Source organism: Pteropus vampyrus, unplaced genomic scaffold, assembly GCF_000151845.1.
Source record: "Pteropus vampyrus isolate Shadow unplaced genomic scaffold, Pvam_2.0 Scaffold81, whole genome shotgun sequence".
In the NCBI taxonomy this organism is placed as follows: Eukaryota; Metazoa; Chordata; class Mammalia; order Chiroptera; family Pteropodidae; genus Pteropus; species Pteropus vampyrus.
In genome coordinates, this window is record NW_011888862.1 from 734,286 (window position 1) to 756,704 (window position 22,419).

The 22,419-nt window shown below is 38.1% G+C and overlaps 1 protein-coding gene and 1 non-coding gene across 2 annotated transcripts in view; both read right to left on the bottom strand.

Annotated features, from left to right (window-relative positions):
* MID1 (midline 1) overlaps positions 1-22,419 on the bottom strand; it is a 582,697-nt gene that overhangs the window by 374,932 nt on the left and 185,346 nt on the right. Inside the window, exon 5 of the mRNA XM_023532275.1 lies at positions 14,328-14,385. The gene's annotated coding sequence lies outside the window, so the exon portion shown is untranslated. The remainder of the gene's footprint in view (positions 1-14,327; positions 14,386-22,419) is intronic.
* Positions 11,561-11,679, bottom strand: LOC111741722. Its single transcript, XR_002781068.1, has one exon. It is a non-coding gene; the product is annotated as a 5S ribosomal RNA (ribosomal RNA).

Here is a 22,419-nt window from a genome sequence, read left to right on the forward strand (position 1 = left end):
AAAAGGCACTCCATTCTAAGGGAGCAGTCGGGAGAACTGTAGACCTCCAGAGCATGCTGGAATCTGTTTTCTATTTTCTCACGTTTGTTACATGCTAAACTGTTTGGATCCCCATTCTCTATTGAGATATCTGGCCCCAGCGAAACATGGAATTGCTACATTTATTTACCGATTTAAGAATAGTAGCCAATCCAATAAGAAAAAGGATCATTCTTATATCGGCCTGAAGGGGTAATGAAAACTTGTGCTTCTGCAAATTCTAAATGCTTTATTTTTTCACTTGTTCTCATTTATAAAATAACTGGCCACTTTTCATTAAAACGTGAATACATTAACACAATATGAAAACTAATTAAGCCTTATAAAAGGATATGCAGGGAAAGCTACATTTCATTTTTACCCCTGGCATCTAGGTTCCAGTCCTTCGCAGAAGCAACTTTTGTTACTATTACATGTTCTATGCAGATAATATATGCCATATACAATGTATAAAACCTACCTACCCCCTGTCCATATTTGTCAATTTAAATGGGAGTAGAGCATGCACAATGATTTTAAACTTGCTTTTGTTTACTTAACAATGTTATCTTAGCCATTATTCCTTTTCGGTCCATATAGGCACCCGCTTTTTTTCCTAGGGCTAAATAATATTTCATTGTACATTTAGGACTTGACTTAATGGTGCAAAACTGGAATTCGGCCAAAGTGGAGGGCTGTAGGTGGGTCTAGCTCAAAATAATGAGATGCTGTAGAATATCGGTTCTGATAGCACAGGTTATGCTGCATTAACAGACAATCCCCAGAGGATACATATTTATATTGTTTTCAGTTTAAGGCTATTGCAGACGATGCTATGAAAACTTTGTTTTATCTTTGCATACATGTGCAAGTATACCTAAAGGATAAGGTCCTAGCAATACAGTCGCTAACACAAAGAGTATGTATATTTTCTTTCATTTTTAGTTAATTTTATTTATATACAATCAAACGCACCCTTTTTGAGAGTGCAGTTTGTGTATACCCGTGTTATTGCCAACATAATTAAGATATAGAACATTTCTGTTCTAAAAAGCTTTAATACTGTTGAGATATGATAAGGCCAATGGATCAAGAGATGACTGCTATTGATAGACTCGTTCATTATGCTCACGGTTGCCCAGAGAGGGAGCACATATCACACCACGAGTCACCATAAGGGGACTCGCCAAAGATGGGACAGCGAAGTTGGTGGGCAAGAGAGAGAGGAACTGTAGGCTCAACCTTTCTTTTGATTTCCACAGGAAACATAGGGGAGGAGAGATGACATAGAGGAGGAGAGTTACTAGAGAGCAAGTGTAGATTCTGGATTGGTCGGTTTGTATTTGAGATGACTCAAATCAGACTGTCCAGAACTACGTATAACTGGATCTGCATATAGGGCAGATGTCAAAGCATCAAGTTTACTGGATATAGAAATACGGTTAATACAATTCCCATTACTGCAAATGTTCCCTCACAAGCCTTTGCGAAAACTTCCTCCCTAACCTCTGGTTCCAGGCAACCACTTGATTGCTTTCTACCACCATAGTTATAAATGGGATCAAACAGTATACATGCTTTTGTGCTTGACTTCTATTGCTCAAAATAATGTTTTAAAAACTCATTCATGTTGTTTTGTATGCGAATAGTTCTTTTTTTTTTTTTAATCGATGAGCAGTGTTCTATTGTATGGATATACTACAATTTGTTTATTCATTCATCTTTGATAGACATTTGAGTTGTTTCTAGTTTGGAGCTGTTATGAATATTGCTGCTTTGAATATTCTTTCAAATGTCTTTCATGGGCGCAAGTGTACATTTATCTTGGGGAAATACCTAGGGGTGGAATTTCTAGGTGTGTGTGTAACTTTATAAGAAACTGCCAAATGGTTTTGCAAAGTGGTGTGCCATTTTATACTCTAGATGGTGTGTAAGAGTTTGAGCATCCCCGCCAGCACCTGATCTGGTCAGTCTCGATGCACGTTTTGATAAATATTGCTCTCCAAATGTGTAGCAGAGACTGCTAGTTGTCTGAACCAACAACTGCTCCTGTCTTCCTTCTGCCTCGCCTCACATCATTAAGCTAACTCTTTCCCATTGTCCCTTGCAGCTCTGTGTATTCAATATATCCCAGTTCCAGTCAGTACGGCATAAAGCAAAGTCTGCTGGAAGCGAACTAGGTAAGCTTTTATTTACCTAATAAAGGAACAGATGTGTCTGCACTACTCCCTTGCTTCCTCCTTGCTCCCTACTGACTTGACGGCAGACACGGTTCCTGGTGCTGAGGAAGGCATCCTGCCAGCCACCACGAAGGGAAGGCAAAGAGAACCATAGCAAATGGCAACCCAGAGCCTGTGAACCAGCAGCCATCTATATCCAAACTTCAAATAATGTCAGAAAAGTAAACCTGGACTTATTTAAGCCATTGTGCTCCACGTAGTCTCTTATTTGCAGAATATCAGCTAACATTCCTCACATTCTTATCATTCATTTAAGCGATGCCAAAGGGGATCTCCAGTTGATACCCCTAGTGAAGGAGAATGCCTGCTTCTCCACACTTCTCACAACATATGGCATGGTTTTAATATTTAATATTTTGTTGTTTTAATATACATGTACTTAATTATGGCTTAAGTCGGAACTTCATTTACTTAAAAGCTATACATTGTCCTTTCTGTGACTTGCTTGTATATGTCGTTGGCGTATTGATTCATAAAAACTCTTTACATCTTAATAAAACCACCTTTTTATGTGCCATATTTGTCACATGTCTCTCAACTTTGTTTATGGTAGGGTTTTTGTTAGAAATTTTTAGTTTTTTTATAATTGTCAGCGCCAAGCTGATCAAGACGGGAAAATTTCAATGGTGAGATGCCCAGTTGAAAGAACACACGAGGAGCCGACATGAGAATGAAGAGGCAGGTACCACCTCTATTGCGGGGAGCGTGCGCTCCTGCGCTAGGGGACCGCGTGGGCTTTATATATGTCAGAGAACAATACTGGCAATCTGCCACGCATGCGTGATAAACAATAAGCTGAATCATACATAAGTTAGGTGCAGGCGCCCTACTACATTAATGTAACATTCTAAATCTGGAGTCCTATCCCTAGTTGCGAGCCTGGATCAAAGTGAGACCTGAGACCCATAATATAATGTATTTTAAAGTGAGATGTCCTGTATTTAAATGCTGGTTTTGTTCCTTACCAGCTCTATGATCCAGGGGCTATTCTACACTCAATTACCTATGTTTGATCTGTTTTATATACTGCTATTATAAGTTGTTCTGAGATTTGAACCCAGGTCTACCTTACTCCAAAACTCACAATCTTTTTACTATGTATCAAAGTACTTTAAATCCTACAGATTATACACTGTCTCAGCCCATTGGTATGCACAATATTTAGGCCACCATTCTAAGGGAAAACCACAGTGGTAGTCGCAGAGAAGACTGGCTTTCTTACATATGCACGCTTCCAATCTTTGGAAAACGCAGCTCCCCTATGCCTTTATCGGTAGGTTACAGATATGTGGCTCATCTTTCTAAGAGAAATCATACCTAAAGTACTGAAAACACACTGGCTTTCTTTGGTTTATGGAAGGGCTGTACTTATACTTCCAATATTTTCTAAAAACGTGGTTTCTCTATGACTTCATCTGTAGGATACATATAGATATGTGGTAGGTCCAAGTTGGTCTCCCAAGATCGAATTGTATTTCTCTTTTGATAATCTCTAATAAAATAATTCATTCAGTTTGTGAAATCTGCCAATGCCATTATCAATTGAACCCCAAAATGTTATCAACGATTTAAATTATTATTAACATACAAATGTAAGAACCATGGACAATCTGGTTAGTGTGGGCTTGTCTTTCCCTCTATGGCTGTATAAGGGTGGGCATTTCATTTTTTTAACCTACATGAAATTAGAATTTTACAGTCCATGCCAAACAAAATCAATCTCTTCCTCAACCCCATTTCCATTTTAGACTGTGATTTTGCTTTGGCTTACATTTTAATAAAGTTGGCATTTTTACCTCTTCTGCATCTGGAAATTCCCAATTGGCTTTGTCACATTGTAAAATGTAGTAATTCAGTTGGACTGAATTCGTTTTGAGGAATAAACCACCACTTTTGACATTTTCTCCCTTATGATATATTGATTTGCAAGATATGCCATGAAATATATACTTGTGCGGGTATATGTGTGTGTGCGCACTCACACACACACGCACACACGCACACACACACACACACAAACTGAAGTTAAAAAAAGAGCAAGAATCTCATGCATGGTTCGGCTTACTGTTAATTAGATTACTTCATTTAGGGTAACTCCAAGGAGTTAGAAGCTGAATAAAAGCAAACTCAAGAGAGAGGACAAACAGGAAATATATATGTAGACTGTTAAAAACACAATCGTTCCCATTCCTTCGTTGCTTTTAGAAAATAAGCAGTATTTTTTTTAATGTGTGCAGTATTTAATTTTAAGAAGAACACACTCTGATAAATCAATAAGTACAAATAAACCTGCCAGATTCCCTATATCATGTAATTCTTCAATGTCTGAAACGATGTGACAGCAATCAAAGATGTCTATAGGGATCCTGCTTTCCCACCACCTTTGCAAGTAAACGAGACTGTAATTTGCCAGCCGAGAATGGCCACCCTGTTGATGGCACTTTCTTCTTTTCTTTGAGGGTAAGGGTAGGGTAGGGTGACTAATCATTCCATTTGCCCAGAATTTGGGAGGTTCCCAAGATGTGGGACTTTCAGTGCCCGGGAAAGTCCTAGGAAACCACGACGAGTTGGTCAGCCCGGAGCAGGGAAACCTGTCATGAATGTTACAAATTGCACCATCTGGGTTTGATATTGGAACACATGACTGTCCTTCATGTGCCCGGAACTGAGATCATTCCTGGAAATGTTCACAGTTGTCTAAATGGAAGACAAAATTCTGAAACCACAGTAAAACCTTAAATGCTTTAAAAGTTTAAAATGAGTGTTTTTTGTAGTTTAATGTCTCCAGAGTAATGAGGGTATTGATATGAACACAATATATTCTAGAAACAAATTCAATTAGAGAAAAACAACCCTCCCTGAGATAAATATCAAGTCTAAGATGCATATCAGCTTAATGTTTAGCTATGAGGGGAAAAGAGACATTGATGGTATGGATCAAAATGCATTATAATATTTAGAAAGCAATTTAGAAAGTAATTTCTTTTATCGTTATGAGTATTGAATTTTCCAAGATAATGAAATGCCCATCTTATGTGAATAAGTCATCGGTGTCTAATATCCTGGTGGCAACTTTCAAAACATGATACTTGTATCGGGCACTGTCATCCACATTTAGCTAATGCCCAGAATTGGGGACTATGTCTAAATGTATCTGGTGTGAAACAAAGATCTCTGAAAAGGAGTATTTACACGCACAGATTAAATATTACGTACTTTGAAAACAACTAGACGCCTGTCAATTCCTCCTTCACAGTTGTTCGTTTTGTAGGAAGTGTTTGGGTTGAGAACTTTTCCATCTACTTTTTAGTTGATGGCACTGCTAAACAATATGCACAGACGAGCGATGAGAGGACCTGGCTGAACTTTCCCCATGTTGCTCTATAAGAAGAGTCAGGGTGTAACTTGGATGTCAGCCCAACCATGTCTTTCCTTTTGATTCTCATTGAATTGGTCATATCTTCATCCTGACTGCAGTAGAGACCCTCCCGTGATTCACGGGGGTGGGTGGGGCTTGCAGTTCTCATTGTTTCTGACTCCAGTTCCTGCTTCTGATGAGTTAGTGTCTGGACCACCTCACCCTTCTAGCTTACCCTCGTTAGTGGTCAGGGGGGTTGCACCACTAAGATCTCCCTTCAAGACAATCTACTACCAAGAGTGTGGTTAGCAGACAGCTGCCGGCTGCTGTACCTATAGATCTGCCATGGCGGTTATGCCAAGGCTATGCTGCCTCAGAGCTGCTCCAAACCAAAGACTGAGCATGAAAGGGGACTAGATCCAGGCCTCTGTTTGATGTGGATTTTCGAATGTGCAAGCTTTGCTCAGGGGCTCCCATCAGCCAGGCCACAATGGTCAGAGCTGCACTGCAGCCTAGGAGGCTTCTGTCTCAATCTTCCTTCCTTCCTTCTCGCCCCTCGCTGGTATTAGAGGGTAAAGGCTCTCCTGGCCTACTCCTATTGTCTCTCCCCCTTATCTTTCATTGGCATTTTCTCCATTGGTATATCTGCTTCTTAGAGGACCTGAATTAACACATAGTTCTTCTTATTGCCTTATGGTAGATACCACTAAAAGTACCAGTGACTTAAGGCTCTGTGTATAGTAGGTTTTTTATTGAAAGTTGGACGCAAAAGATGGTGTTTACCCCGTGGCACACCAAATGATATAAAACAATCTTCAGCATCCTCATCCTTAAAATCTTTTGTTCACACTCACATCTCAGAATTCCCGTAAACTCTTTTTCCATAGGTCCCAACCTCTTGCCACATCTTTCACATTCCCAGCCTCGCCTCATTTCTTTGATCTTTACTCTGCACTCAATATTTGCTACACGCCCCCCCGCCCAGATTCTTGTTAACTTCCCTTTTTACAAACCATGTCATTGGGCTATCACCCACTCAAGTGGTCTATAGTTTTCCTTCCTAAAAGGAACTGTCGTTCGGGATAAAAAATAACATTTTTTTCAAACCCCACTATGCATACGATGCATGATTAAGGATCAAGAACCACAATTCTCATATTTACAGATTAAAAAAATAGACATCTCCATAACTGTATCCAACGAGACAGAATATTTGTTTACTGCCATGAAATCATGAATAAAAAAGGAAGGGAAAAAGAGCTAAATTGACGGTCAAACCAATGGCATTGTGGTACTGATTTTATACATTTAGGATTTACTGTAGAATATTCTCTTATTTGCCGTAAAACCACCTGTAAGCATCTAGCGATAGTTGATAATTCGAATGATGTGGAATGTGGAAGAGATTAACTAGCTGTTTGCTAAACCCATCTCCCTCTTTTGTCGAGCGATTCCATGTGATTCCATGACTGAGTTGTGGCGAATAAAATGTGGGCAGGAGTGATGTCCACCACACTCCACCAGGACTGGCTCATAAAATTCCCAATTCATGGATCCTCCATGCTCTTTTCCTCTCTTTAACAATTGCTGAAGATGACAAATCTACACCATGGAAGGATCCTGGGTCTCTGAAATTAATCATGGAGAAGAGCATCTTACTTATCAAAAATTTTGCCAATTTTTTATTGGGTGGCCGGTTTTCTTATTATTAAGTTTTGAGAGTTGTTTATATATTCTGGATATAAGTCCTTTATCAGGTATATGATTTGCAAATATTTTATCTCAGTCAGTGCTTGTCTTTTGATTCTCTGTTTTGATTCTCGCTGTTAAGTGACTTTCAAAGAGTAGATTTTTTAAAATTTGATGAAGTCCAATTATCAGTGTATTATTTATAGATCATATTTTGGTATTGTATATAAGGACTCTTTTTCTAATCTAAAACAAAAGTTTTTCTAACGTTTTCTTATAGAAGGTTTATAGTTTTAGGCTTTTTGTTTTGATTATAGATCAAATATAGTGTGTATGTGGTATGACATACAGATCGAAGTTAATTTTTTTGTATATGGACATCCAATTGTTCTGTCACCTTTTTTTTGAGAAGTCTATGCTTTCTCTACTGAAATTTTTTGCACCTATGTCAAAATTCAGTCATCCATACATACGTAGGTCTATTACTAGATTCTTTATGCCATTGATATCTGTGTCTATCTTTATGTCAGTACCATACTGTTTTGATTACAGTAGCTTAATAATAATTTTTGAAATTTGGTAGTGTTAGCCCACCTTTGTTCTAGCTTTTTTCTAGGTCCATCGGATTTTCTACATGGGCCATAATGTCATCTGCAAATACAGAGTTTTACTATTTCTTTTCCAATCGTTACTTCTTTTCCTTGACTAATTTCTCTGTCTAGAATCTCAAGTACAATGCTATCTAGAGGTAATGAAAATAGACATCTCAGTCTTGTTTCAGACTTTAGAGAGAAAGCTTTGTCTTTCACCATAAGTATGATATTAGATTTGGTTTTTGGTTATCAGGTTGAGGAAGTTCCATTCTATTCCTGTTTGCTGAGAGGTTTTGTCAGAAATGGATGTTGGATTTTGACGAATGTTTTTTCTATATACATTAAGATTACCACATAGTTTTTTTCTTTTATAGTTTGTTAATATAGTGAATTATATTGATTGATTTTCTTGTTTTATGCCAACCTGTATTCCTGAGATTAATCTCATATGGTCATGATGTATTATCTTGTTTATATATTGTTGGATTTGATTCGCTAAAATTCGCTAAAATTTTATTTAGAATTTGTTTTTGGAAAGCACCGGTCTATCACATATTAAATATTCAAGAAATGCTAATGACGCCTCCCGTCTTCTTCAGTTGTTTTTCTGGAGAGTGATAAACAGAAGTACAAAAAATATGCCCAGTAGTGCATTTAAGCACCTGGGCAAATTTAATTAACCCATTATGAGTTGTCATAGGAATTTAGGTTAAATAACATGTAAATTTAAGTTTAATTTGCATTTCTTAGCTACATGAAAATAATGAGCATATGCCCCTTCCTGTCAGTAAGAAAGGGTCTCTGCAATCTCAAATTTCTTTCTGGCTTTCTGTCTTCAGTTTCAGACATATACAAGCAGCAGAAAAGCTCGCCTTCCAAACTATGGCTAACGGAGTGCCTTTATAAGCACACAGGACAGCACAATCAGGCTTCTAGTAGAGAACTGGAGAACTTATCCATATACATTATGCTCTGTTAAACCTCACACTCAGAGATCCATTCACCCTTGAGCACACAACATGTCCAATTCACAGCCTACCTAACTAAACAAGGCTGTTATGCAAATCGGTAGAATCCCATTGTCTGTAATCTTCTACCCATTCTTACATGTCAAGTAAAACCAGAGACAACCGGATGCAAGAGCAGCCAATTGGTTTTCAGTTTGAGTCCTATGTGTCATCACCTTCCAACATTTCTAGGGTTATAGTCATGAGCTGCTTAACACAGCCATTCATACTGTCCGAGCCCAAAGGAAAAGTATTCCTTTCTGTTATCAACCACAGGCTGTTTATGCAACAGCTAGACAGACCCGCTGGTAGCAGCCAAATCTTAGGAGGCCTGGAGGAACTGATATAGAGAAAGAATCAGCAGATGTTTGTGGGTATAGGAGGGGCTGTCTATTGCGCCATAACATATAATGCAATGTAATCTAAAATCTCTGTACAGAAGACTATGTTCAAGCTTAGCACATTTGCGTCTAAGAAACTCGAATGTTTACAGTTTCATTCAACACTAGGCTGCATTCAGGGTGTGACAGCAATTTAATTCCAGTGGTATCAAGTACCTGTAAGGCAGGCTTGGTTGGTCTTCCAATTTGTCTTCTGACCATATTCTGGATGATCCCAAAAGAGACTGTAATTTCATCTAATATTTTATAATAAACTTTAGGCACGGTTGAGTAGAAGTAAATTTCTTAAATGAATCAATGGCCCCTACCGTTTTACTAATTTTCTTTTTCCTTCTCTTGCTCTCTATTTACTATTATATTCTAGGCAAAGATAGGATGGTAAATTAGTATAAGTTTTACTGACTGGGACACATTGCTAAGAAAACTCTGAGGTATTTCTCATGAGCAAATATTTCTAAATTTATATTGGTTCTGGCATTAAGTGAAAATGAAGCATTTTCCTCCATTTCTAATGACCAACAGAATTTGAATGCATATTCTTTCTGACTGCACGCTCTTTTTTGAATGCCATCTGGGTGCCCGATGCAAAGTTTCTGTTTTTTAAAAAAGTAAGGCCTCTGTTTGCAAAGATAATCTCTTGTATATTTTTGACCCCAGTATACCTAGGACAGTACAAGGCACATTATAAAACTTCCATAAATACTTAAACAAAATTAGAAAAATTGTGTGTTTAGGGCAACACTCTTTGTTGTTTGGACATTTGGTCTCCCGGTTTCTTTAACTTTCTTATTTTCCCTGATTCTTATCACAGACAAACCTTCCTTTCACTAGCAAGAAGTAGATTTTCTTTTAAATAAATAAATGAATACATAAATAAAGAAAAAATTTTATGAATTTGTATATTGTATAGTGTATATTTTTGAATTTATTAATGTACTGATGCGTTTATTTCCTTCTGAGAACATAATTGGCCAAAATCGTGAAAGAAAGACATTGCCAGAGACCACACTCTGTATTGAACATTACTACTTTGGCAGGACTTTCTGAGCGATGACCTCCCTGAAAGGAGGAAGCACAGAAGAGCAGAAATGCTGAGCTGACACATCTAATGATGATTCTCTCTTCACACGTGGAAGACAGGTTGAACCATGCAAACACGTTATCTCAACCAGAACGGTTTGGGTTACACGAAGCGGGAGAGAAGGAGATATAGACCATTTCAGCAAATGAGGTTTAGAGGAAGGATTTCGGGAGAAGTAATCTGGACAACTTGTCCAGTGCCTCGGTCCAGTGTTTATAAACACCCCTGGTGTTTGAAGTATGAATGTTTGGAAGATCAAAGAGCTCACATTCAAAATTCACGGCGAAGGAAGCACTCTGAAGCCACATGCAAATATCATGTTTAGGTATCTGGATTGTCTGAGCCTCTGCTCCTCTCCATTCCAGAGCTAATAAAGAGCAAACAGAACTAGTCTTGCTGCCCTTAGTCACCTAAACACTGCCTCTCCCCTTGCATTATTTATTATCATTCGAAGCAACAGATGCTACCAATCTTATGGCTCTATAGAGCCTGACCAGTCTCCTGGGAAATACTCCCGAGGCTAGAGTCTGCCAACACTAGACTAGTTTTAATAATCTACAATTGGCAAGTCATTTATTTTAGATATCAACCAAGATGAGCAAGACAGCAGAGACTTAAGCACAAATAGGCACATTTGTTACAACCTTAAGGAAGTAGGAAGGAAAGAGGAGCAGCATCTGTTGGAATCGTTGGAGGAAACATCAAATATAAAAGAAGGACATGCACCAGGTAAAACAATTCGAGTTGAAAAGGAAGAAGAATATCAGAGATTCCCAGAAGGAGCAGAGCCAGAATCAACAGTCAGGAGGGAAGAGAAGAGAATGCGTATGGAAAGTGTTGAGAGAAAACATGACTCAGTGAATGACCCTGGACTCAAGTCCCTTAACCTTTCCGGGTCTCAACATCCTTCTTTATAATCCCTCCCAGGGAGTTATATTGACACACTCTGATGACTGTAAGTCCAGGAATTGAAGTACAGATGGAGTCTGACTTACGACGGTTCAACTTATGATTTTTTAATTTTATGATGGGATGAAAGTGATATGTATTCAGTAGCAGTGGTACTTCAAATTTTTTTTTTTTTTTAGGCACAGCAACCCTTGGTTGACCTCACAGATTGCAAGGACCTTGTCAGAGCTTACGATCCCTTAATTTTTTTTTTTAATTTTTTTATGCCTACAGCACCTGGTCTTCCTAGGCGGTCTCCCATTCAAGTACTAACCAGGCCCGACCCTGCTTAGCTTCCGAGATCAGACGGGATCGGGCTTGTTCAGGGTAGCATGGCCGTAGACTCAAATTTTGAATTTCAACCTTTCCCAGGCTAGTAATACAATGCTCTCTCGTGATGCTTGGCAATGGCAGCGAGCTACAGCTCCCAGTCAGCCACACAGTCATGAGGGTAAATGACTGATACTTTACAGAGTAGTATTAAATGCATTGCCAACTTACAACATCTTCAACTTATAATTGGTTTATTGGGACATAACTTCAATCATAAGGCGAGGAGCATCTGTACATACACATATATCTTTAATAACATCAGTGCCTTATCCAAACTAAATTTAACATAGCATGTTTTATAGTCACATGCCTTGTGTTTTATTTCACTATTTTCTTCATGAAAAAATATTTCATTTGGAAACCAACTAGTGAGCATAAAATAAAATGAATGGGGTGAAAGTTGTCAGTAGATTTCCACATATGTGTCAATAGGTGTGAAAGGGATTGTCTGATTTGTTAACACCTCATTTTTGGATCAGTCCCTCCATAAATACCCTTCTCACACCTCGGAAAGAACGAGAACAGAATATATTTAAACTGGGCTTACTGGATGAGTCCAGAGCCTTGCTGAAAGATCTGAAGCCTTGAAAAAAACAGGTTCTCAGTATATGAGTAAAATGACAGTTAAATTTATTTCAATTCTGCGGTCTTTTATTTAAAGGAACCATGCTCTTATCTCTTCTTGGTTTTACTTATTTGTTTTATTTCAATTTATTGAAATTACTTCATACCTGGCAAATGTCTGTACGGTAGAGGGGAGAGGGAAGGAGATGGAATGGGAAGAAGGAAATAATCTTGAGATGGCTAGAGGGGAGGTCTAGAAATTTTTTTTCTGATTTCCATACCAAGCCAATGGTAATGAGGACTTGCTCCACGCTGGGCACTGGGTGAGGCATACAAGGCACTATGCTGGATGGACATCAAAGGGAGAGCAAAGAAACACAACAGCTTGGCAGACACACTGACTTAAAAATCCATTTGCATAGGCTTGAGAGAGCCTATTGTCTCCTGGGGAGGCTTTGGCATGGCCAGGAGAAAACATCAAAGACACTCCAAACTTCAAATCCCTGATCAGCAGGACAGGAAATGGGAAAGTCATCCTAGAAGGGATTTGGAAAGGAAGAGGCTTATCTAAGGACGCCCCCTGGTCCCTGAACATGAGCTCTCGCCATGTGTACATTCAACAGACGTGATATGGTGAACAGCTTGGCACCCAGTCAGTAGCAAGTCTTGCCCTAGCCCCCCACCAAGAAACTGCAGGGAATAAGACGAAACAAGGAAAGATAATTCAATAGGAGTATTTTGTCGTCTTCATGGTCAACTTAACATTTTCAAAGGATCCCATCGAACAAGAAAGCCTGCATTCTAAAACGACAGAAGCATAAATAAATATCCAAAGATAGAAGCCCAAAGGGACAGGAGAAGACCAAATTCAACCCAAACAAAGTGAAAAAGTAGGGTTTGCCTGAAATGCTAGCTGGCATGCTGGACTCAAACTCCTGGCGGCCCGGCGGGGGCGCTTCAGGCTTACAGTGTCTCAGCATGACCGAGGGGCCAAAAGTTGCCAACAAACACAAGGAAAGGCCTTTAATTCCATGTTCCTGGGAAATAACGACAGACTCTGAAATCCGCCCATGTGCAGAGCTCAGACAAGGCTGAAATTTCACATGTGGCCTGCCACCAAAGTAGGACGGTCAAAACGAACCTGGCCAAGCTTTCTCCCAAACACAAAGTTCCTATAAAATCAAGGGATAGGAGGTTTCTTGAAGAGACAGGAACGTTAAAGCAAATATATGGGATACACTAGATGTATATCGATGGTATGTATTATGTATATGTTGATTAAACTAATAATACAGACTCTATACATACATATATATAGTGTATTTACATATTTTTAAATAACTTAAAATATAAATTTTAAAACATATACTTAAAGTTGAACAAAGCTGAGATTTTAAATTAAGGCCACAGCAAGTGGGAAATTTTTAAATGAGCCCCTAAGCCTAGTAATCCTTTCTTCTGCATGCCTAGTTAGGATGCACGCGTCCAGTTTGCAGGCTGTGTACTATAATGTTCAAGTTTAGAGTTTCTGGAGTGAAACCTCCAAGCCTTAGATGCCAGCTTCACTACTATTGGTGTGACTTAGAATAAGTTCTTGAACCAGACCTCAGAAAACATGGACATAATATCAGTACTTACCTTATGTGGCTATCATGGGGAATAAGCAAGATATATACGTAAAGGACTAGACTGGACCCTGATACATACCGGCGACTCAATAAACACCCACTATTAATATCACAAATCTGTTATAAGCTCTGTGTCCCAAATCCCTTTGTAGTATCCACAGCAACTAACAGAGCAAAGAGTAACCAGTAGAATTCAACACACGCCTGTGGCTTGACTTAGAAGTTAGGGTTCCATACTTGTTTGATTCCTTAAATCCCACAGTGTGAACAGAATGTAGAACAAAGAATTTCTTTTCTTTTTTCCATGTGGTTATTTCCACCAGTTATTGTTTTCATCAGTTATTAAACAAACGCATTTTTTCTGTGACCTATTTTTTTTTATCTTTGAACAGACTAAATGCTTGTTCCTTGTCATCTGTATTAGTCCTCAAAAATAATTCTCCTAGATGTCAGTAAAATATTCATACCTTAGAAATCCTCAAGATTTCTCCAAGGAGCAGTTTCTTCAGATGCGAATAGGTAGCCCTATTAAAAAAAAAACAAAAAACAAAAAACATTTCTATATTAAAGATAACTAAAAAAATCTTGGAATGAACAATGCTAACCAGACATGCAGGATTTATCGGTCTTAATGTGTGCTATGTGTGCTATGGATCTCTAAGAGATGAATATAAAATGCCATATTTCTCTAATCACTTGTTCACACAACTTCTTTTCCATGAAATTACCTCTTTCACAGAACTATGACCATCGACAGAACTAACGCTCTATGATAGGCACTTTGGGACATTCTGTCTTAGAGGAACTACTTAAAATCTACTGATTTTACCCTGGAAAGCGGGGTCATAATCTCATGAGAACACAATCACTTCTCCACTTAGATGGTCGGCATATCAAGCAAGGGTAGCTATAACATATCAGTGCCCTGATCCCCAGGGTTGATCGTGATGATTTCGCTGGTTGGGAAGGTGCCTCCTTACTCTTATACCACTTTTTATATTGGCTCCTCCTGCCTCTATAAGCTCAGAAGAGTCCAATTCTTCATAAGAGGAATGTGGTACTGTTTTCAATCAAGGCCATCACTTGTCCTGAAAATATGTTATGCAAACATATCATTGGTGGATACACTAAAAGATGACAAAATCTACATTTGTATCACACTTTCCACAGTTATTTAAGCCTGCATTCCAATTTGTCTCTTGATCAGTGTTTTCCAAACTTTAGGATTCTAATAATCACCCATGGTACTTAGGGTGATGATTCTTGGGTTGTACCATCCCATGTGTTTTGAAATGCTTCTCTGGTGAGTCTTATGATCAAGTATCCTTGAAAAATTCAAACCTGGCTGCACATTATAATTTTCTCTCTCTCTCTCTCTCTCTCTCTCTCTCTCTCTCTCTCTCTCTCTCTCCCTCCCTCCCTCCCTCCCTCCCTCTCTGAAATACCAGGATCCTAAACAAAATCTACTGAATCAAAATCCACATTTTTTAAACATCTAAGAAATTTGGAAATCCAGTTCTCTGAGCAGAATGGCAGCTCCAAACCTCAGGTTCATCTACTGACAGAGCTAGAGATGGAACTGCATGAAATCCCAGGAGGTAATGACTAGCATGGCGCTCTAGACAGGGGAGGAGCCCACATACATACAGAATGAGGAAGGAAGGGATGTCAATAATGATGCCTAAAAATAAACAAATAATTTCCTTTGAAAATAGGCACAGTGGAGAACAGGAAATCTGTCCCAAAAGCCCCAATGTGGTTTGATCCAGAGACTCTTCTCTAGAAGATACGATCATTCTACTCTACCTTCCAGTACTTCCTACAGTGTAAAATAGCTCTTTAGGCTTTCTGTACGTGACATGAAATATCTCCCCGAACATCATCAAGAATTTTTCTGACTGGTGATGTGGTTTCTCAATATATTTCAATTTCCATTTGGTCCCCTACTCCCTTGATCCTGAGTCTGCTTAGAATGAACTCTCTGAGGAAAATGTATGAACCTTGCTAAAAAGAAATCTCATAACTGGCTATTGAGCATGGGACACTTTAAGCAATCACAGCGCAGGTTATGGAACTAATTAATCATTCTGTCTAACTTGAGAATCCTTTAATTGGAGAATTAGCTAAAATGGTAGAGGTATTGGGAAGTAAAAAAAGATTAAAAGGGAACTTCTGGAGCTGGTCTTGTTAACATGATTTCTACAAGACATCCTTCAGGAACGAAGATGAAATTTCTTTTTAACAGTTCATCTTTTCTTTTGGAGATAACTATAGACTTATAGAAGAGTTTCAAAGATACTACAGAGAGATCCCATATACCCTCTACTTAGCTTCCCTTATCCTTAACATCCTATGTAACCATAGACATTTTTATAAAAACTAAGAAATTAACTTTAGCATAATACTATTAGCAAAAGTACAGAACTTACTCAGATTTCACCAGTTTTCCCACTAATGACCTTTTTCTTCCCCCAGGGTTCTACCAGGATCCCATATTGCATTAAATTGTCGTGTCTCCTTAGTCTCTTCTGATCTGTGAGAGTTCTTTCTTTCCAGACCTTGATACTTTTGAAGAGTACTGATTGCTTGTTTTGTAGAATGCGCCTCAACTCGGGTTTGTATGCTGTTTTCTCATGATTAGACTGAGGTTATGTATTTGGAGCAAGAATACTGCAGAAGTGATGAGCCCTTCTCAGTGTATCATATCTGGGAGTACATGGTGTCCATAGGTATTATTGGCGATGTGCAATTTGATCACCTGGCTAAGGTGGTATCTGCCAGAATTGTCCACTATAAACTTACTATTTTTCCCTTTGTAATGACTAAGTATCTTGGGATAGATACTATTTAAGCAAATATCCTATTTCTTCTTAGACTATTATCTGCTCTTTTTAACAACCATTGGTGGATTTTGTCCGAGATAATTATCACTGTGGGTTTCTAATTCTATTTTATTTTATTTAAAAATTCTATTTTCTATTTCCATCATTCTTGTTACTTTTAATTGTAATTCTTCTACAAGAAAGACTTGTTCCTTCTTCTCCATTTAAGACAAGAGAGTCAAAGGACAGAAACGGGCTCCGTACTTTCAGGTAGACCAGTAGGACAGCATGCATAGTTGATTGAGTCTTCAGAACATGACACTATTCCACCTCCCCAACCCCATGGGTTCCTACCCAAAAGACAAGCAAAACATGTACTAGATGAAAAATCCTAGAGTTTAAACCTAAATGTAGAGCTAGGGCAGGGATGACAAGGTGGAGATGATGTGAGGAAGAGTTATTCCTGGCAGTGTCTACCTGAAGAAGATGGAAATGCTAGCTAGGAACACAGGAATTTCTGGGGTTCAGAGACTATTGGCAGAAAAGGTTAAACAAGGTGATGGCAGTTGGATGCTTGGGCAAAAAACAAGTCACTACAAATAGAGTTCAGATAAAAGGTGGCAGGGCTGGTGAAAACAGTCTAGAAAAAAACACAGGCCAAGATGTCGTGGGGATTAGGACTGGGGGCTGAGGAGTCTGGGTGAAAGCAAGGACACCTGGCAAATGTGATAGAGCCAGAAAATATTAGCAGGTATAGTCAGAATTGCTCTTTGTGAAAGGCCAGAGAATAAATATTTTGGGCTTGTGGGCTGTATGGTCTCTGTCCAACAACTCAGTTCTGCAGCTATGGTACGAATGCAGCCACAGACAGTACGTAAAGGAATGGGCATGGCAGGATTTGGTTCACAATGAGTCAAACTTGGCTTGTGCATGGTAGTTCACCAATTCTGAAGCCAATGAAGTCAATCATGCACACAGGGACAGAATGTCCTTTGGGCTCTCTATCCAGTACCTCTTGGTTGGTTCTGTTTTGACTTAAAAACCTCACAAAGGGACAGAGAACTAAAAAATGACCACAGTCATTTCAAATAAGGCCTAACAATTTGAGGGTTCTTGATAATGGTGAGGGGGGGGGCTTAGAATTACCCTAGTTATTACCCTATGTCTAGATAGAGGAGTAAGCATTACTTTTGAATTTAACCAAATTACTTATATTTATAATACATTCTCCCAAATTTGATACAGTATATGCTGTTATTTGGAATTCAAATTTTAGAAATACTTTATGTCGCGTTTTCTTGAGATATTTTGAAACAAAATCGAATATAAGCCACTATTATTATTAAATGGCCTCTCGGAATTTTGTGATATGAGTAATCTGAACCAAATTCTTGCCTTAAATTATTTCAGTAAGTTGAAATAAAGGAAACACTAACATTCTCTCCATTCTCGGATTCATCTTTGGCCTGGTGTTTTGTTTAATGTTCTCCTTAAACATTATAATATAAGCTTTGAAATATAAGCTTTTAAAACATAATGGTGGTTAAAGAGAGGAGGATGAACCAGAGGAGAACTTCAAACTACTTCACTCTAGGAGAGGTAGAATATATAGAAAACGTTAAACTAACTCTTTTCGGAATGAGATATCAATTCTATTTTCCTTGTACCCTCTGGGCATTTCTTTAATCTTTGAAATCCCTTCTCTATGACTGGAATCCCTGTGAAGATATTTCTGTATATTTATTCTCAAGTAGCGTAAAAACGTTTTGGAATTCTTTGCTAACTTTATGATATTTTATAATTTTAACAGTTTTGGATGTTACGTAGATGCAAGCATAATGCAGGATAGTGAAAATGCATGGCCATTCATCTGGGAGATGAATAAAAAGAGAAAAATACCTTTCAATATTTTCAGTTTCCATAATGTCTTATTAGTTCCCCGGAAATCTAATTTCAAACCCAAGACATACTTTGCAGATTTGATTTGAAGTAAAAGAGTCAATTTCAGTAAAATATCAAAAAAGATGTTTTCACGTTTTAAAATTCATTAGATTGAATATTGATGTAAGATCCACGTCTCAATCTACTATTTTATAATACTGGAGTTGAACTATTAAAAAAATTGTGTTTTGTGTAAGAAACTTGTCAGCAATTTGCTTTTACCTTGTGAAAAAAATAAAAGTTTTACAGACCAAAACCAGTAAACACAGTGTAGAATCATTTGGGTCTTAGGGCTACGAATTTTCTGATTATTATATTCATGCATTCTTTTGGGCATAAATTAAGTAGGCCACGGGGCAGTTGGAGGGCGACCACAGCTCAACAAACCTTACGGTTCAGCAGATGTGGTTGTAAGATATGGCTTCACCGAAAAATATTCACCGCTAAGCAATTTTAGGACTCCATTCTGAGGTTTTGATTTACAAACCAAATTTCCAATAGAAGAGGGACGGGTTTACCATCATATTGGTCATGAGATACAAAAATATTTACTTGCTTCAAGTAAGCAATAATGTGAACCATCAGAGTATTTCAAATTGCAATATTTCTACAGATCTGCAGGTCCCCAGCCGAGAAAGGTTTTCAGTACATGCAATGACCCTATTTCAGTTGCTTTTTTTCCCTGACTTCCAGACACCCAGGGGCTTTTCTTGGTGTATATATGAGAAGCTTTCATGGGGGTCATTCGCTCTGAAAGATCAGCTCGATATTTGAGTATATTATTTGAACGATATTTTTCTCTGATTTGAAAAATAATATGTATATTTTCTAGTAAATATAGAATTATCAAACTGTTCCAAGATTTTAGAGGAAATATCACAGCCACAATCATTTCCTGGGCTGTGGAGCTGAACGCCGTCATTTATAATTTGCAGTGGGAAATTCCATAAAATCATGAAATACACAGGAACCGAGTAAGCGCCCAGACATGCGGGAGAATAGGAATGAAGGGGCTTCAGAAACAACCTAATGTCAACCTCATGCTTCAAAGTTTCGAGTTAATAAAAATTGAGTCAGAGCAGCAGTACTACTTTGATCTAGATCAAAACTTCCCACTCTAATTCCCTGGCTGTGAGAGCAAAGTGAATTTCCAGATTTCTCTTTGTAAAGGAAAAAAATAATAATAAATGTGAAATATGCTGACATAATTCTTCAATGGTTTCAGAACTTGCGGTTAAATTTATGAAACCCTCTGAGTTACAACCTAACATTTACATAAAATGGGGGGGGCTGATGAAATTAACATGTCCAAAAGTTTCAAAGTAAACCTCTAAAATCAGGCAGGATTGCAGTATCTCTCCCTCAAGGGGTGCTGGTTTCCCACCGGGGCGGTTAATTCCTACTGGGTATAATACTTAGTCCACAGAACTTCTTGATTTGTTCCAGTTTCTCGCTTACCTTCCCAAGGAAACTCAGAGTATCACTTAGAGTTTTTTTTAATCTATCAATTCTTTTTCTTTTCAATTACAGTTGACATTCAATATTATTTTATATTAGTTTCAGGTGTACGGCATACCGGTTAGACATTTATATAACTTACAAAGTGATCTCCCTGATTAGTCTAGTACCCACCTGACACCATACAGAGTTATTACAATATTATCGACCATATTCCCTGTGCTGTACTTCACATCCCGGTGACTATTCTGTAACTACCAATTTGTACTTCTTAATTCCTTTTTTTTTCCACCCACTCCCCAACTCCCCTCCTATCTGGCAACCACCAGTTTGTTCTCTGTATCTGAGTCTGTTTCTGTTTTATTTGTTCATTTTGTTCTGTATTAGTCAGGGCTCTTTGCCTGCCCGATCATGACAATATTTATTTAAAAATATTCCTGTTGACTTGTAGTGTCCTTGAAAATGACCATATAAACTTCCTGCACTCATTCGCACAGATGGATGAAGACCAAGGAAAAGAACAGCTGTGTTCTCACTGCCTAGGAAGCTGGCTGTGTTCCCTCACTAGACTGGAAGCCCCGTGAAGGTAGGGATATTAACTACTTGCCCCTCAGGTGTCATCAGCACTCACGTGGTGGTTCGCACATAAAATAGAGACTCAGTAAGTAATTCAGGCCCTGTGCAATGTGTTTCCTCTACTTATCATCGATCACATTTCACAAGGACTTTTCTAGGTAGGCAATATTATCCTTATTTTATAAAGTCCCAAGGTTACAAAGCGGGAAAGCCAAAGAGTTGGGATTAGAACTCAGGCTTTCTCATTTCAAATCTATTACTCCCACCATCATCAGCTGCATGAAACGGTATTTAGTGGACAGAAACCATTTCGAAATCTTTTCTCATCCTAGAAAATAAAGAATAATATGTGTTCCTTCTCATTTTTACCTGAATACCTGATATAGATAGGAATCCTTCCTTAACCACAGAAAAAAATTTTCGAGCTCCATTATTTCTTTCAGTTTTGAAGGAAAAGAAAAGTCTTCAGCTAATTATTTAAAGAAAAAGCTTCCCAATCCCCATTCCAATATTTTTCTAATCACGTTCTTGGTTGGAACAAAGGCACTGAATTTGGAACCTGAAGCTCATTTCCTGTCTAAAATGGTTTTCATTCATTGAATGTGAACACTTGTTTTTTATTGCAAAGTTGTTTACAAGGCTGAGCTGCTGGAATTAATTTCTTTTAATGAACAAAAGAGTGATGGAATATTTAGCTGGAAGGAATTCACAGAGAGCTGCATGTAACTGGCAAAGAGTTTTAAGGAAAAGTTTTCAGTTCTAATGAAGTCTACACACTCCAAATTGGAGGAACATTCAGGTATAATTCTTTTAATGAAAGAACTGAATAACCGAGAGAAGGAAGTTTAATAATCTCTTAAAACTAAACAGAGCTTGTTCTCATCCAAAGGAATCATTCATTCAGGAAATATTAATGAACATAAAATCCTTGCTACATGACAGGTATCAGGATAAGTTCACTAAGATTGACCTGTACCCACAAAACATAACCAATAGTTTTACATGTTCATGCAAAGTGGCAAATGACTGCTATATTTAATGGCAATTCATTGACGTGGGAGCAAATTGTATTCAGAACTCCAACAGATAGAACAATACAACACATAAGGCTGAGATCAGCAGCATATATATGTCGCCCTGAAAACCAAAACTTGATTGATACTTGAGCTATAGAATATATATATCAAAATAAAGTGTTCCTTTTTTATTGGTGAAGCTTCGGTCTTTTTATCTGAATTGAGATATAATGCACATACCATGAAATTCACCATTGTAAAGTGAAAAATTCAGTGGTTTTCAGTACATTCACAGAGTTGGCGAGTTATCACTGCAATCTAATTCCAAAACACTTTCATTGGCCCAATTAAAAAGAACTCTGTACTCTCTGAGCAGTTACTCGCCAGTCCCTCCTCCCGGCCCTGGCGACTACTAACTTGCTTTCTGTCTATGGATTTGCCTACTTGGGGCATTTCATAAAAATGGAATCATGCAATATGTGGTCTTTTGTGATCTACTCCTTTCTCTTAGCATAATGTTTTTGAGATTCATCCACGCTGTCACATGAATCGCTTTATTCCTCTCTATAGTTGAATACTATTCCATTGGTTGGATAGACCACATTTTATCCATTTATTCAGTTGATGAACATTTGGGTTGTTCGCATCTTTTGGCTATTATGAATGATTCTGCAATGACCATTCATGTACAAGTTTTTGTGTGAATGTGTTCCTTTGATATAGTCAACTTAGAAACAAAAAAAAGC